Below are 16102 nucleotides of genomic sequence, written 5' to 3' on the forward strand. Positions count from 1 at the left end.
GAGGCACTGCCCATGACATAGCGCTACGACTGAAAAACGTGGAAATGAGGGAATTACTAAACATTGTTATCTACAACTGTCACAGCTGTGTTTAGACAATAATGCTAAACTGATTGACATATACAGCAGATTTGTCTATGGTGACTGCAGCGTAGCGAAACACCAATTTCTAAGGGATGGTATCCATTTAAGTCCGAGGGGTGCGCCTGCGTTAGTCCTGGAAATAAATAAAAGGCTACGCATAATCAAACAACAATCCTCCCCGAATTCCGATATGCGCGCAAACTGTAACCGATAGAACCAGAAACATGAACAAAAACTTGAAAAGAAATTGGCAAAAACATTCCTCGAAGCGGAGCAACGGGTACGACTTTCCCAGTGAAATGCGATATGGCGGAACCGAAAGAAGGAAATGCTTTGATCAGTGCTTTATCTGCGGAAGAATAAATCACAAGTCTAAAGACTGTTGGTATCTGAACTAGGATCATGCGGACAGACATTCTAAAAACAATTATAGCAATGACAAATACCAAACGTTGAATAAATTTAACAATGAATACATAAACAATGTTAGTGAACGTAATAAAACTACTTTATTAGAAAAAGAATCCAAAAATTAGATTTCTTCAAATAACAGTAACATTTGTATTCTAACAGAATATTGGATCGAGAAATGTGAGAGTAAAATAGTTTTATAAATGTAGATAATTTTACTTTGATTTCTTCTTATATATATTACATTTACATATCTGATATATCTCAAATAAGAAATAACTGTATAGTAATATCTCAGTCACACACAAGAACTTTTTAATTAATTCCGTAAAAAGAAAAAGTCGGTTTCGATATTTTCCTACAAAATAGTTGCAGGAAAACTCGTATTATGATTGGAGGCATGCACACTCCTTTTATTCTAGTTTATAATGTATGTTACGATTATATGTTGTATTCCTCAATAGATATTTACACATATGTTAAAATACGCGAAATAATATCGATTTGACAGTAAAAGAACGGAAATTTATAGACACTAATGCATCTTATAATCAAATTGTTTCTTTTGAACAATCAGTACCATACAATAAATAAGGAAATGATGAATATAATTGCAAAGTACTAAATATTGTTACGCACCATAAATCAAATTTTCCAGATAATAAATTGTTCAATTCTAATTTGAAAAACGAGTTTTTCATATTGCACACTTTAACGTTAATCACTTAATGCCTAAAATAGACGGAATAGAATACAGTATATTAAACAAATCAAATTCGCCTGATATTTTCGGCTTTACTGAGACATTTCTAGGTGATGATACAACAAACGATGAATTAAATATAAAAAAATTCACACACGAAAGAAAGGAACGTAAAAGTTATCACACAGGCGGGTAAATTGTAATATATATTGCAGAGAAGGTACCATATCGGCGCCGTTACGATATAGAAACGGACACATTAGAATCTGTTTGGTTGAAAATCATTTACCCTAATTGTAAACCATTTCTTTTAAAATTTTATACATCACTCACCAAATGTACACCAATCTTGGATTTACGATTATGAGAAACAACTAAGTATAATAGATATATTAAATATAAAATATCATATTCTAGGAGAATCAATAAGTAAAAACTTTTATCCAATGAATAAAAGGAAAAAATATGACAATACAAATTGGGGGGGGGGGGGGGGGGTTGATAACGAAATATGGTTTGAAACAACTTATCAAAGTACCGAATAGGATAACAAAACGTACCAAAAAATATAGACGACCGTGTTTATACAAACAGTAGCAGATATATTATTAAATCGTTTGTTTCTGATACCTCATTAAGTTATTATTATCCGATATGTATTTCAAGATCAACGAAAGCATGTACCCGATTGCTTAATGAACATAATTCAATTAAATATAGATGTTTTAAAAAACTTCAATGAAATTGATTTTCAGGTAGAACTTGCTTTATCCTATCTTGAATTAGTCGATCATATAATTAATCCGGATGAATCTCTTTGCTTATTTTACTCCATTTTAAATACTATATTAAAAAACAAACATGCACCAATAAAAGAAAAACGTATCAAACGGGAACACCGGCGGGAATGGTTTACTGATGAGATAAAATATCTAATACATAAACGCGATTACTATCATAAAGTAGGGAAACATGAACAATACAAGTTGCTCAGAAATAAAATATCATCAATGATTAAAAAACGTAAAAGAGATATTTTTAACAATGCTATTAAAAATAACAAAGACCCGGCATTTTTATGGAATAATTTAAAGGACGTTTCAAATCTAGATAAAAGGGTTGTATTTCAATTCCAGACAGACTAGGTAATAAAGATTAATTATCAATAATAGTTTTAAAGCTAATATTTTCCCAGATGACTTAAAAAGAGCTAGAGTTATACCTATTTTTAAACGGGGGATAAGAAGGAAGCAAATAACTATCGACCGATTTTTGTCAACTATATCAAAAATATTTGAGCGCCATATTGCCAAACAAATAGACTCATTCTTTGAAAAAACGAACATAATTCATAATAAACAATCAGGAGTTTGCAAAAATCATTCTTGTAATACTGCACTCATTAGTTTAAAAGATGCTTGGTTAAAAAATGTTGACAGTGGAAAAATCATCGGGACTGTATTCTTAGATGTACAGAAAGCCTTTGATTTGGTTGACCATGAAATACTTTTGCATAAACTTAAGCTTTATCATTTTTTCTGAAAATGCTGTAAAGTTTTTGTAAGTCATATCTTTCTATCAGAATTCAACTGGTTAAGATATGTAATCTTCAATCTCAGACAATGAAAATAATTTCCGGTGTTCCACAAGGCTCAATATTAGGACCTTTATTATTTCTAATATACATAAATGACATAGATTTCATTGGTAATGATATAAAATTGATTTATACGCAGACGATTCTACTCTGTATGAGTCCGGAGAAAATATATGAAAATTAGAAATTAAACTTCAAGATCATTTATTAATTAACATTGAGAAATGGTGCAAAATAAATAATATGGCCTTAGGATCTGTTGCCTGCTTTTTAAATGTGTCTTTTGACGTCTTATCTGTGATACGCAGGCTTCATAACCTTTGATCCCCTTTCAAAATTCCATTTTATCTAGTTCCGCCCATTGTTTTCTCGTTTAGGGCACACGCTTTTTATTACTTGGGGACCTTATGCCGCTTTTCATAAAATGGCACAGAAGTGTCACATTGAAGGTTCCATGATAACCGCCGTATGAACACATCTGCTGATGTTTCTAAATTCAAAATTTTACCATTTCTTGTTTAAATGTTGAATTCTGCTTAAGCCGGTGCTAGGGGGCGTGGACGGTAACTTGCACTTTCCAGTACCGTCCATGAACAGGCTCAATCAAACCGAGCCTGCAACATTTTCAATTTTGTCGTGTTGGGCTTTCTTTAGGGATTCTGTATTTATCTATTTTAAATCTGGATAAATCAAAATGTATGTTAATAGGAACAAGACATAAAGTAATTATTATGAGAAAATTGTATCTTAAGATAAATGAAATAATTCTTGAAAATGTAACTGATCAAAAAGTCCTGGGTATTTGCATAGATAAAAACTTAAAATGGCACTTGCAAATTGACAATGTTTGTAAAAAACTTAACGGAAAAATTGTCAAATTGAAAAAAAAATATCGTTTTTTTTAACTTTGATATGAAATTATTGTTTAACAATGCATATATATTGCCCTTTATGGACTATTGTTGTATTATATGGGGTAAAGGAAACACAAATTTCATCAATAATGTTTGTAAATTTCAAAAACGAATTACTAAAATCATTTTACAGCAACCATAGAAATCTCTGTCAATGAATCTATTCGAAGCTCTTAACTGGTAACCGTTCCTTGACAGATGTAAATACCACACGGCGGTGCTTGTTTTTAAAACTTTAAATAACATGGCGCCGACTTATATGACAACAAAATATATAACTTAAGACCTAGGTCACGAAAAGATATTGTATTATGGACAAGACCTAAAACAAATTATATTAAAGACACATTTTCTTACTATGGCATGAACAACCGGAACAATATACCTTTAAATATTCGTAATGTTAATAACCTTAAATGTTTTAAAAAAAAATACAAAGCATATCATAATATTCATATGAATGAATGAGTGAATGAATAAATGAACGAACGAATGTACGAACGAATGAATGGTGCAATATACATATGTTTAAACAAATTGTTGAGTGTCTATCGAAAGTATATGAGTTGTATTATTCTAAAAATTACATACTACACATTTATTTTTCTACTTATGCATGTCCTTTTGTTGTTGTTGTTTTCTATTTCAGAAGGCCACATTGGAAATAAGATATATATGATTGCTTTTGTATGTTCTTAATGTGTAACCTTTTTAAATAAAGATTTTATTATTATTTTTATTATTATTATTATTATTAATGTTATATAGATCATATAGTCTGCATTACGAATAATATAAAATTAAACATTGTAGAAGAAACTATTTATACATTTCATTAAAATTACATCAAATGAATACTTGCATTATTACTAACAACAGAATAATAGCAAACTAACCTTAAAAAATATAGTTTCTAGTGCAACGTATTGCTTACGTATGCTTACCTGCAACTGGCATTCCTGTATTAAAGGGCTGTAACTCGTCATGATTGTCACAGTAGCTAGATGCCAAAACATAGTATCTCATGTGCACCGCTTAATTTTCTCGTGCGCATGTCTAAGTAACTCGTGGTCAGTACATAGAATCTCGTGCGCACCACTTAATTATCTCGGTCTTACGACTTAGAAACTCGTTGCCATGACAAAACATCTCGTGTGTACCTCTTCATTATCTCATTCGCACGACTTTGTTACTCGTTACCACGACAGAGAATCTCGTGCGAAAGTCTTCACCATTTTATGCACACCACTTAGTTACTCATGCCCACGACTTAATATCTCGTGCGCATGACTTAGTTACTCATGGTCACGACATAGAATCTCGTGCGCACCTCTTTATTATCTCGTCACGACTTAGTAGCTCATGATCCCGACATAGTATCTCTTGCGCACCACTTTATTATTTCGTTCCCGAGACTTAGTAACTCGTTGCAACGACAAATAATCGTGCATACCAATTAACTATTTTGTGCGCAGCACTAAGTTACTCGTGGTCACGACATAGTATCTCATGCACACGACTAAGTAACTGGTGGTCACCACATAGTATATCGTGCGTACCTTTTAATTATCTCGTGCGCACGACTAAGTAACTCGTGATCACGACATAGTATCTCGTGCGCACATCTTAATGTTTTCATGCGCACGACTTAGTAACGACATAGTATCTCTTGCGTACCACTTAAAATTTTAGATAATTTTATTTATACTTCTTTCAAGGATGTTAATGTTTTTTTTCAGTGATGTAAATGTTTTATGGTGTTAATTATTATTAACTAATGTTAATCTATTTTACATATTGTACAACGCCATTGAAAATGTTTGGTACATAGACAAAGGCGATTTATCAAATTTGCAATTCAATTTCAAGTTTTGCCATAATAAGTGTAATTTCCATGGGTTTATGACTGAGATATTGTTGTCAACAACCAAATTTATGTACATTTTGATCTTCATAACAAACATATATTATATGCATGCTTGCTTGAGTTAACTTTGATAGTTGTAACTCGTGTCCCACTGGTTTTCCAAAATTTAAAATGAAGTGCAATATTGCTAATGTATATCTCTGTTTTAATATCTAGCTGTGAATATCTCTGGATTGTATTTACAAGAGGTAAACTCTAAATATCATTGTTTATAACTTATATAACTGTCAGCAACAAATGCGTATTAGTGTGACGTTGACAGTTATTTTATATTTTGTTTATCCTTCATTTGAAAGTGTAAACGTTTAAAGATCATTTTTTAAAAGTTACACTTGTAAACAGAAATTGCACATGTTTCTTCATATTTAATAACATTTATACTTTAATCATATTTATAAACTCATGTAGCATTAATAGTATTTTTTTATTGACATGTTTTTTTTCATCACATAGGTTTATCGATGTTATGTGCGTGAAAAGAATTGATTAATATTAAAATTTAGAATGTGTTTTTGTTTAATTGATACACAGAAAAAATGGAGGCAGAAATGTAAAAAGTTCAATTGTTTGTTTTTGTTTTGTTTTGGGGTTTACGTCACACCGACACAGTATAGGTCATTTGGCGACGTTCCAGATTTACTGGTGGAGGAAGACCTCAGGTGCCCCTCCGTGCATTATTTCAGGCACGAACGGGAACCTGAATAGAACCACCGACGTTCCGTAAGCTAGCAGTTGGATAGCTTCCTCACATGAAAGAATCCAAAATCCCTGTCGGGATTCGAACCCACAGCGGTGAGGGAAGTTCAATTGAATCATGTAACATGTGGAGATTGAAGTAAAACTTTAAACAAGTTAACGATGAAAATAGCAAAAGAGTTTTGATACAAAAATAAACAAAAAGTGAAAGGAATGAAAAAAGGAAGAAGGAAAGCCTTCTCTTGTTTAGAAAACAAAAATTCATTGAAAAAGTCCAGAATCAGACAACATAACGAGTCAATTTTATAACATCCTTTTGTAGTCAGTCAATACTTGTTATAATTTAAAGAAAACAAACAAAACACACACGGAATAATTTCATTAATGCCAAAAGAAAAAAAAAACAAGCATTCATTAGTTAGTCATTTGAATGATAGTTTTAAAATTGCAACAAATTGGTTTTAAAGAGTTGCAAACTGTAATAGGTAAAACCCAGACTGTTTAATTAAAGGTATATTGGAGAAATTATTATATTTTTCTTGAAACAATCGAATACTTACGAATTAAAAACACAAACTAGGTAGGTATATAAAGTGTTATCGCATGAAAGCAAAAAACGTGCCCCATGCCACACGCTCCCAAGCTTATCCACTAATAGTATCACCAGTTTCAGTTCTAAAGCTGTGTTTCATTCTCTACATGCCGAGTTCGGAAGTGAGTCGGATATTAAAAATTTTGATAGATTTGTGGACACCGAATAAAAAATAAATTCATATACTTTTTACAGCAGCAATTTATATAAAATCTTAGATTTATAAGAAAAACGACAAAGCTGATGTTGGATTTATTCAAATTTTGCAGAAAGCGTTAATGTTTAAAGCGCTCTACAAATTTAGACTCTCGTTTAAGCGAATAAGCTAGGATCCCAATGAGCATTAATAGACAATCAATAATGATAAAATATAGGACTATTGACGAAGAAGCATTACTTCTTTTCAAAATATATCACATGTTTAAAGTTGATGTTTCACAAAACAACACATAAATAAATGTAATTGGGCATACGCAATTAAAATTATACTTGATTAATGCGGACTTTCGTATATTTAAAGAAAAAAAATGTTAAATTATTACAATATTATTACACAGCGAATATTAGACATATAATATCAAAGTTGGTATTGTTTTATCAATAATTTAAGACGCCTCGATACATACAGTTATATGAAGATAAAACTTGAATTTGAAAGTTTTCTTGACTTTATTAAGGCCAAAAGTTTCGAGTAGCGCTTAAAAAATTTCGGACGTCATCAAACGACTTGAATATTGAAAAAGGAAGATATACAGCAATACAAACAAACCTAAAATGAAAAAAATTGCAATAATAATTGAAAACGAGTTTCACATTTTGTTTACATTTTCACAAAAATATTTTAGACGTTTCTATTATATATGGCTCACATTGCAGAAATTTTCTAATTTATTGTTGCCTGAATCTAAAATCATTGTAAAAGATATTTCGCAATATTTTTATTATGCAAATCTAATTAGAAAATAGTCTTACAAAACTCCAAAGAAGTTTTATTAAAAAGTCATGTTTTATATGAAAAAGCATGTTTTCTGTCTTTAGATATCTTGTAAGTATGTAAAATATATGTTGTATGTTTTATGCAATAAAACTATTTGCTTTCGAGTTATTTGTCACCACTATTGAGATAACTGACTCTGTGTTTCAATGCACATCATAAAATTGCACATATATCATAGATGAAATTGCAATTTAATTAAAATTTGATAATGGTTTTCACAATATAGAATATCTAGATGTTTTGATAATGAGAATGCTGGAGACAGATGCATGTTTTATTATGAATTCTTACTTTTTGTTTGCGTTTTTGTTTTGCATGAATGCTTTCGCTTTCTTTTATAGGTGTAACTCTTGCGCGATTATTTACCATAATGTAAAATACATTACAATATTGCTGGCTTAAATCACCGTTTTGATATCTGAGAAAAGGCTGAGAATATTTCTGGATTGTATTTACATGAGGTAAAATCTAAATGTCATTGTTAATATTTTATATAACTGTCAACAACAAAAGCGTATTAGTGTTACGTTGACAGTGTTATATATTTTGTTTCATCTTCGTTTTATTTAGATCAGTCTGTTAAATTTACACTTTAAAATGTTAATTCATTTTTTCTTCTTATCTTAAAACATTTATAGTTTTATCATATTTATAAAACATATATGGCATCAATAGTAAAACTTTTTTTATTTGAAATGTTTTCCATCAGATATATTAATTTTTTTATGTGCGCCACTAATGCGTGAAAAGGATTGTTTAATATTGAAGTGTGTTTTTGTTTTAAAAGAAACTAAGAAGGAAAGGACGATGTGTAACACACAAAATATGTTGGCAGAAAAGAAATTAGTTTAAATGAATCATGTAATGTTGGAAAGATTAAATTACAACTTAATAAGAAATATATAATCTGGAAAATAGAAGTAGCATAAAGATAATCATAAATAATATTAAATATAATTTAAACATAAAAAAAAAACAGAATTGACACAAATTAACAATAAAATGATCAAACGAGTTTTAATACAGATCTTAAAAAGAAATATAGTGAAATTTCTCTTGCCATGCATTAAAAATAACAGAATAAGACGAAATAACTAGTCAATTTTATATTATACCTTCGGATTCAGTCAATTTTTCTAACAAATAAACCAAATAGAACGCACTATGAATAATTTATATAATGCCAACCGAAAATCTTTTTTTTAACGGTCTATTGGAGAAAATATTAGATTGTACTTGAAACAATCGAATACTTACGAATCAAAAACAAACAAGGTACATAACGATTTTGCTAACTTCGAAAAATGTTGTATTGATATTGAATTTCAATGTTTCAGTGCTTCAATTTTTGTGAATATTTTATTTCCTGGTAAAAGAAGTATATAATAAAATAAGTAGTGTAGTGATAAATAATATGAACCCTACTTAAGATCACCCCGGAATCAAGACCGACACACTATAAATGTCAGTTTTCAAAAACGAAGTTACTTTTTCTTCTTATCAATGGTAACATGACCCACAATTGAGCAAATAATCTGGATCAAAAGTGTGATCGCTCGGAAGCATTTATATCAACAAAATTTCATGAAATGTATAAAATGTGCAACATCCCTGACGCAACCCTTATCCAAGACCACCAGTTTCAGTTCAACTGTTGTGTTTTATTCTTTATTTGCCGAGTAAGGAACTGAGTTTGATGTTTTAAATTTTGATTGACTTACGAGGTACATCCGTAAAGTACACGGACGATTTTTAGCTCGACTTTTTTTTTGAAAAAAAAGGTGAGGTATTGTTATAGTCGCGGCGGCGTTGCCGTTGCCGTAGCCGTTGCCGTCCGCAAACTTGTATCTGGATCATAACTTTTTTATTTCTTGGTGTATTGTCTTCATACTTGGCCACAACAACCCTTGGGACAAGACCTTTCAGTAGACCACACCAAACTTGACCTTCATCCGTAAATTACCTTATTTTTATGGGTTATCCTTTAAGATTATTATATTCAAGTTTGAAGACAATCCATTCAAAAATAACAAATTTACAGCCAATAATAGCCAAAAACATGAACATTTCAATAATTTTAAAGTAAAAAGTCGAGCGTTGCCCCCACCCGGCGGTGGCTCTTGTTTATTCTAAGAATAGATTTCCGCTCAGTTTCCTTCTTTATTTCTACTACAATGCGCAATTGTATCTAATTCTATGCATTATGCACAAAATTATAAAACAATATAAATATACATCATCGTCGCATCTGCACTTGTTACAACTACGTTTTGGAGATAACGACGTTAATGTTAACTTTTTCTCAAAGTATCTAATCGTCCTTCTGCTGGAATACTAATTTTCATTTACCCATACTGTTTCTTTCTTTAAAAACAACGTTACATACAAACGAAGGACACATGAATTCTCAATTTGATATTTATAGACTGACAAATTGACAATATGTAGTTTGTACCATGAGACAAACTCGAATATTTTAAAAACAGGAAAAAAATATCTTTTTGTTCATAATTGTATCCGAATTTCCTTTTGGAGAAAACTTTTACTTTAATTTTGAGAGTATTTACAGTTTTATTAGCATTGCAGTTTCGTAAAGAAAATAGCACATTGATACCAGAGTTCAGCATGAAATCTTTTTAAGTTATGCTTTTTACCTTTTAGAATTGAAAAGAGGCATGGACTAAGCTTTCCCATGTTTGTTTCAATGGAAAACTTATTTTCTCCACCTTTGTTTATATTCTGTTTATTTGCTCTGTCGTAATTGACGAATTAGGCATATACCTTGTGAGTCTAAGCTTTCTATCCACAATATTTTATTTCACTGTGTGAATTTGAACATATATCCCTTTCTTTACATTTCTAAAATGTACTTCAAGAGGTTTTACTTTACAGATTCTGAACATGGATAATTTGTTTCTTTTTTGAAGTCCATTGGTATATATATTAAACTGTGATACTTTTTTTCTGTATCACTTATATGCCTCGTTTGACTTCACAAAAGTTTTACAAAATTATATATTTATCTTCTTCTACATAATTAAAATGCTTTAACCGGAAATGAATTAACTCTTTTCTGTGAATTGCCTCAGAAAGGAAATAATCATATATACATATGCACTCACATAAACTATTAATACTTGATTTTTTTATCTTATCTATATTATTTATTTTCTAGATACAAGATCAAGACGGAATGACTTATTCAAGACAATATTTACTGACAAAGGTAAATCGAGTCTGTATTTAATAACATTTGCTTCTTTGAAATTTTTAATTGTAAGATAGGTTAAAAAAATCTATTGAATGAATGTCATTTAAACTTTAACATGTCACAGAAGTATCACGAAATTTTAAGTTTTTAGAGCGAGTGTTTTGACTTGTAACTTCACTCAAAATTAATCAATTAATAAATTCCTATTTCACTTTTATTAATTTTTATATTTCACTGAATATCAAATACTGAACGTTTCATTATTCAAACATACTAAGCTTCATATCTTAATTTAATGTGTCCTCTTTTAATCTGGTCTAAACCATTTTGATCATCATGTTAAAGAAAACCCGAAACTTCTTTGCCGATTATCTTAGCAAACGATACACACAGATCACCGATAAAAACACCCTAGATATTTGGCGAAGAAACGCAGTGCTTTAATTAATTTTGACCGATTTTATGGAAGTATGTACATTCCCTTCAAAAGAGGCCCTAATTTCAAGATTTATTTTTTCTTCTTTATCGTTTTATTTTATATTTACTTCAGCAGCAAGAATCTGATGAAATTTCTTTTTGTATCAGTTTTAAGACATTTAGCTAAACTATGACACGGAATGACAATGATAACCGCCGTATGAACACATCTGCGGATGTTTCTAAATTCAAAATTTTACTATTTCATGTTTCAATTTTGAATTCTGCTTAAGCCGGTGCTAGGGGGCGTGGACGGTAACTTGCACTTCCCATTATCGTCCATGAACAGGCTCAATCAAACCGAGCCTGCAACATTTTCAATTTTGCCGTGTTGGGCTTTATTTAGGGATTCTGTATTTATCTATTTTATTTGCATTTTATTTCATAATGATACATCGATTCAAACTCGAGTTAAAATTATTCAAGTACGTTAAAGGGAACACATTTTTGTTTTATTTTACTGCGACGTCGATTGTATTGTGATGTCACGTCAGTTGTTTTCAATCAGGTTCGTGCTGGTGCTTTATATATATTGAACTTGATGTTCATTTGTAGAAAATCCGGAAGAAAAACAAGCAAATATTTTCTTCAAAAGGACCTTTCAGTATTGTCTAAAGAAGTCTTCAGAGCTCAATCAAGTCTCCAGTGTTGAACCAAGTCTTCAGAGTTGAACCAAGTCTCCAGAGTTGAAGCCAGTCTCCATAAGCGTAACAAGTCTAGAAGCACAGCAAGTTCAAAAGCGCAGCATGTCAAGAAGGACAGCAAGTCAAAAAGTGCAGCAGTTCCTTAGATGCAGCAAGACAAGAAGCGCAACAAGCACAGAAGCGCAGCAAGTCTAAAAGCGAAGCGAGCCAAGAATCACAACAGGCTCACAAGTGCAGAAAGTCCAAAAGTGTACAAATTCTTGAAGCACAGCATATCATGAAGCGCAGCAAGTCAGGAAGAGCAGGAAAAATAGAAAAAAAAACCTTTAAGAAAGTCCAAAACGACAAAATTGAAAATGTTGCAGGATCGGTTCGACTGAGTCTGTTCATGGACGGAACTGTAAAGTGCAAACTACCGTCCAAGGCCCCTAGCACCGGCTTAAGCAGGATTCAACATTTCATCATGGTTATGGTAAAATTTTGAACTTAAAAACATCCGCAGATGTGTTCATACGGCGGTTATTATGGAACCTTCAATGACACAACATTACAATGTTATTATGACACTTCCGTTCCATTCCATGAAAAGCGCGGCGTATGGTCCCAAAGAAAAAGAATGCGTGTGCCTTAAACAAGTCAAAAATGGGCGGAACTAAATAAAATGGAATTTTGAAAGGAGATCAGAGGTTATGAAGCCTGCATATCACAGATAAAACGTCCAACAATCTTTTTAAAGCAGGCAACATATCCTAAGGGTTATTCAGCATTATTCAAATAGGAAGAATGGGATTACCAGCCTAAAAAAAAATGCCAGAAAGTAAAAACTGAAAGTCATACATATTGTGATTTAGAATTTGTGCTGTTTATTTTGAAATCTTTACAAAGTTTACAATTCTTATCTAGTGTGTGTGTGTGTGTTATTTCTGCTCGATTATTTGTTTCATTTGTTATTTAGAATATCGATTACTTGTTGTTTTGTTGATTATTTACTGTTTTATCGCTATGTTATATATTTAATAGCTTCTCAGGGTGTTGATGGTGGTCAATATAAAAGTTTATCTAGAGGTTAAAGTGAAATAAATAAAGGTCAAGATTATAGGGTTGTTGCTTAGGCTATGAAAAATGTGTTTATTTTTAAGTCTTCTTTCGCAAATAGTATTCATAGTAGAAAAGAATAATAGAGAAAAACATGATCCATAAAGAAGGACCAACAAGATCCTCTTGCCAAATTCCATTTTATTTAGTTCCGTCCATTGTTTTCTGGTTTAGGGCTCACGCATTCTTTCTTGTGAGTATGTCTGATTTTTATGGGACACATGGAAGCCTTAATTCCATTGCTGACTGTAGTAATGAGATGCTGTAAATTTTACTGTGGTTTCCTCTACAGCTCCTTTGGCCCAATATGTTAACACCACAACGTCCCGGGAAATGAATCCCTTGCTCGTAGACTCAAATTTGGAGTTTCCGGCCTTCTCTTAACTTATAGTATATTTATAGGGGGCACTTTGTGTGGTTAGTGTCTATGGCTACCGCCGAACTGTCATTTGCCGAAATAAAGTGGATGAAAACGTACTTCAGATTCATCGGATCCCAGGTTTAAACTTGTATTTGTTAATATAAGAGGCTCTTCTAAAAGGGAAACGAACGTGCTCTCAAGTTTTGCCAGATTGCATTTATCAAACTTTTCTTGGACGGACCCCCCCCCCCCAGCTTTCTTTGGCTACAGAATAGGGCATCCTCTTCTTTAACCACTCAAAGCCGTATAATTCTTATAATGTTTGGCCTGGGTACGCCACTGAATATGTAGGGCTTTGAGTTTCATTTCTTGTAATGAACATAATGATTATACGAATATTAAGAATAGAACAAAGGTAAAAAAAAACAACAACAAAATATAACCGGTCCTTTCGATGTATACTGGCGGTTTCCCAAACGTCTAAAGACGCATGTGAGGATAAAATGTAGTGTCATCATACAGATACAGTTTAATACCGTATACATGGTAATGAAATTAACAAAATGATATATAATTATATGAACAGTAGGGAGCATATGATACAGATTTGCCAGTTTGACACTTATATACTTACTAATAAGGGTTTAACAGCATTTTTCATAGTTTTATACCGGTTGGAACTTGTAACAGGAGGCTTTTCAATGAAAACGGCCTTTTTCACAATATGCTCATGGGGTAAAAGGTTAAATAGAATCTTATTTTTTACTTAAAGCAAAGTGCTTAAAGTAACTTGTGAAGAAGCAATTTACCATAAGACTCATGACACAGATACTGTAGTTTGAGTGTTACTAAGTTTTAACAACATTGGTTATTTAAATAGCCATTTAGTTCCATCTCGACAAAAATGCAACTGCCACTAGGCGTGCAAAATGTGCAGCTTGACAAGTAATTGAACCCGGGACCCTTGGAATTGTTCCGCAGCTCTACCGACTGAGCTAACTGGTCGCTTACAAATCTTCTCCCCTAAAAACTGAACAGTTGTGAACAGTGACATACTGTTGTGTGTGTGCGTTCATGCGTTCGTGCGTGCGAGTGTGTGTGTGTGTTTAGCTTAATTTTAGCTCGGCTCCGGAAATTCCATATGTCCGAGATCTCAGCGTCCATGCCGGTCCATTCTAGAACTTCTTTTTCAAGCCAATCTTCTTTAGCCTGTTCTTCGTTGGTTTGAGGAAAAGACAAGAGCATCATGTTTCGTGACGGCACCATACAGGCGGTCAACATTAAAACGGCCACCCTCGTGAGTTAGTCATGACAGATAAAATCGGCTCTTGTACTAAAGACGACTTGCCCTTGACCTGCCGTGTGACACCTCTGCGACGTGCACGCCTCGGGAGGATATTGGAGAAGTAGAGAACAATGTGTATGTGTGCGTGAGTTTGTGAGTGTGTGTGTATTTGCGTTTATTCATACTCGCCACCACTTGCCGATATGGGCGAGTCCTTAAGAAAAGTATTAGTCATTTTAGATTTTGGAGGATAGTGCAGTTACAGATACAGACAGACACCCCAATTCCAGAAGATTCTCCTGGTTCGTAAGTGTTCCAAGTGTTTAAGCACCTTTACACGGGATTTCGATTTAAAGTTCCATGCGAAAGACTGATTTGTAATTTTAATTGGCCAACCCGGGAATCGAACCCACAATGTCGAGATTACAAATCTCGCGCACTAACCGATTGAGCTATGCAGGCTGGCTAGAACAATGTGAAATTGAACTTTCGCTGTCCCCGTTGGGTGCAAAGTGGGCGCAGCTTGACCGGGACTTGAACCGGGACTCTCGGAATACCGTTACTCGGCTCTACCGACTGTGCAATCCGGCCGCTTATACATCTTTTCCCCTATATAGTGAACAGTTCCGAACCGTAACACAACGGTTTGTGACCTTGTGTATTGGTGTTTGACTCGATTGCGGGACATTTATCTCGATCCAATGTCATTATTAAATACACTTAAATAAGTATCTGTCCAATTTCTTGTGTGGCTTTTCAGTTTTTAATTTTATGAAGCCTACATATTTTGTACTTTTCAACACGCTTTGCTTACATTCAATGATCAGCAGCATAATTCGATAATGTGAAAGACTTAGGCAATATAAACATTCCAAACATGTCAATGTATCCGGCAAGCCCGTCCGACCATTCGTCCGAAAATGAAATGGGGGGGGGGGGGTATCTAAAAACAGAGATAGAGAATAGAACAACAGATTCATTTCGTAACAAATAAAGGAAAGGGCCAATGATTCTCTGTCAAACAAAAGAAAATAACAACTGAAATAGCCTCTTATCCCAATTTGATGACATATCTGTCTGTCCACCCTATCTAAGAGGATAGACATTT

This window comes from Ruditapes philippinarum, unplaced genomic scaffold (assembly GCF_026571515.1).
Source record: "Ruditapes philippinarum isolate M1 unplaced genomic scaffold, ASM2657151v2 ctg8992_1_1_1_1, whole genome shotgun sequence".
In the NCBI taxonomy this organism is placed as follows: domain Eukaryota; kingdom Metazoa; phylum Mollusca; class Bivalvia; order Venerida; family Veneridae; genus Ruditapes; species Ruditapes philippinarum.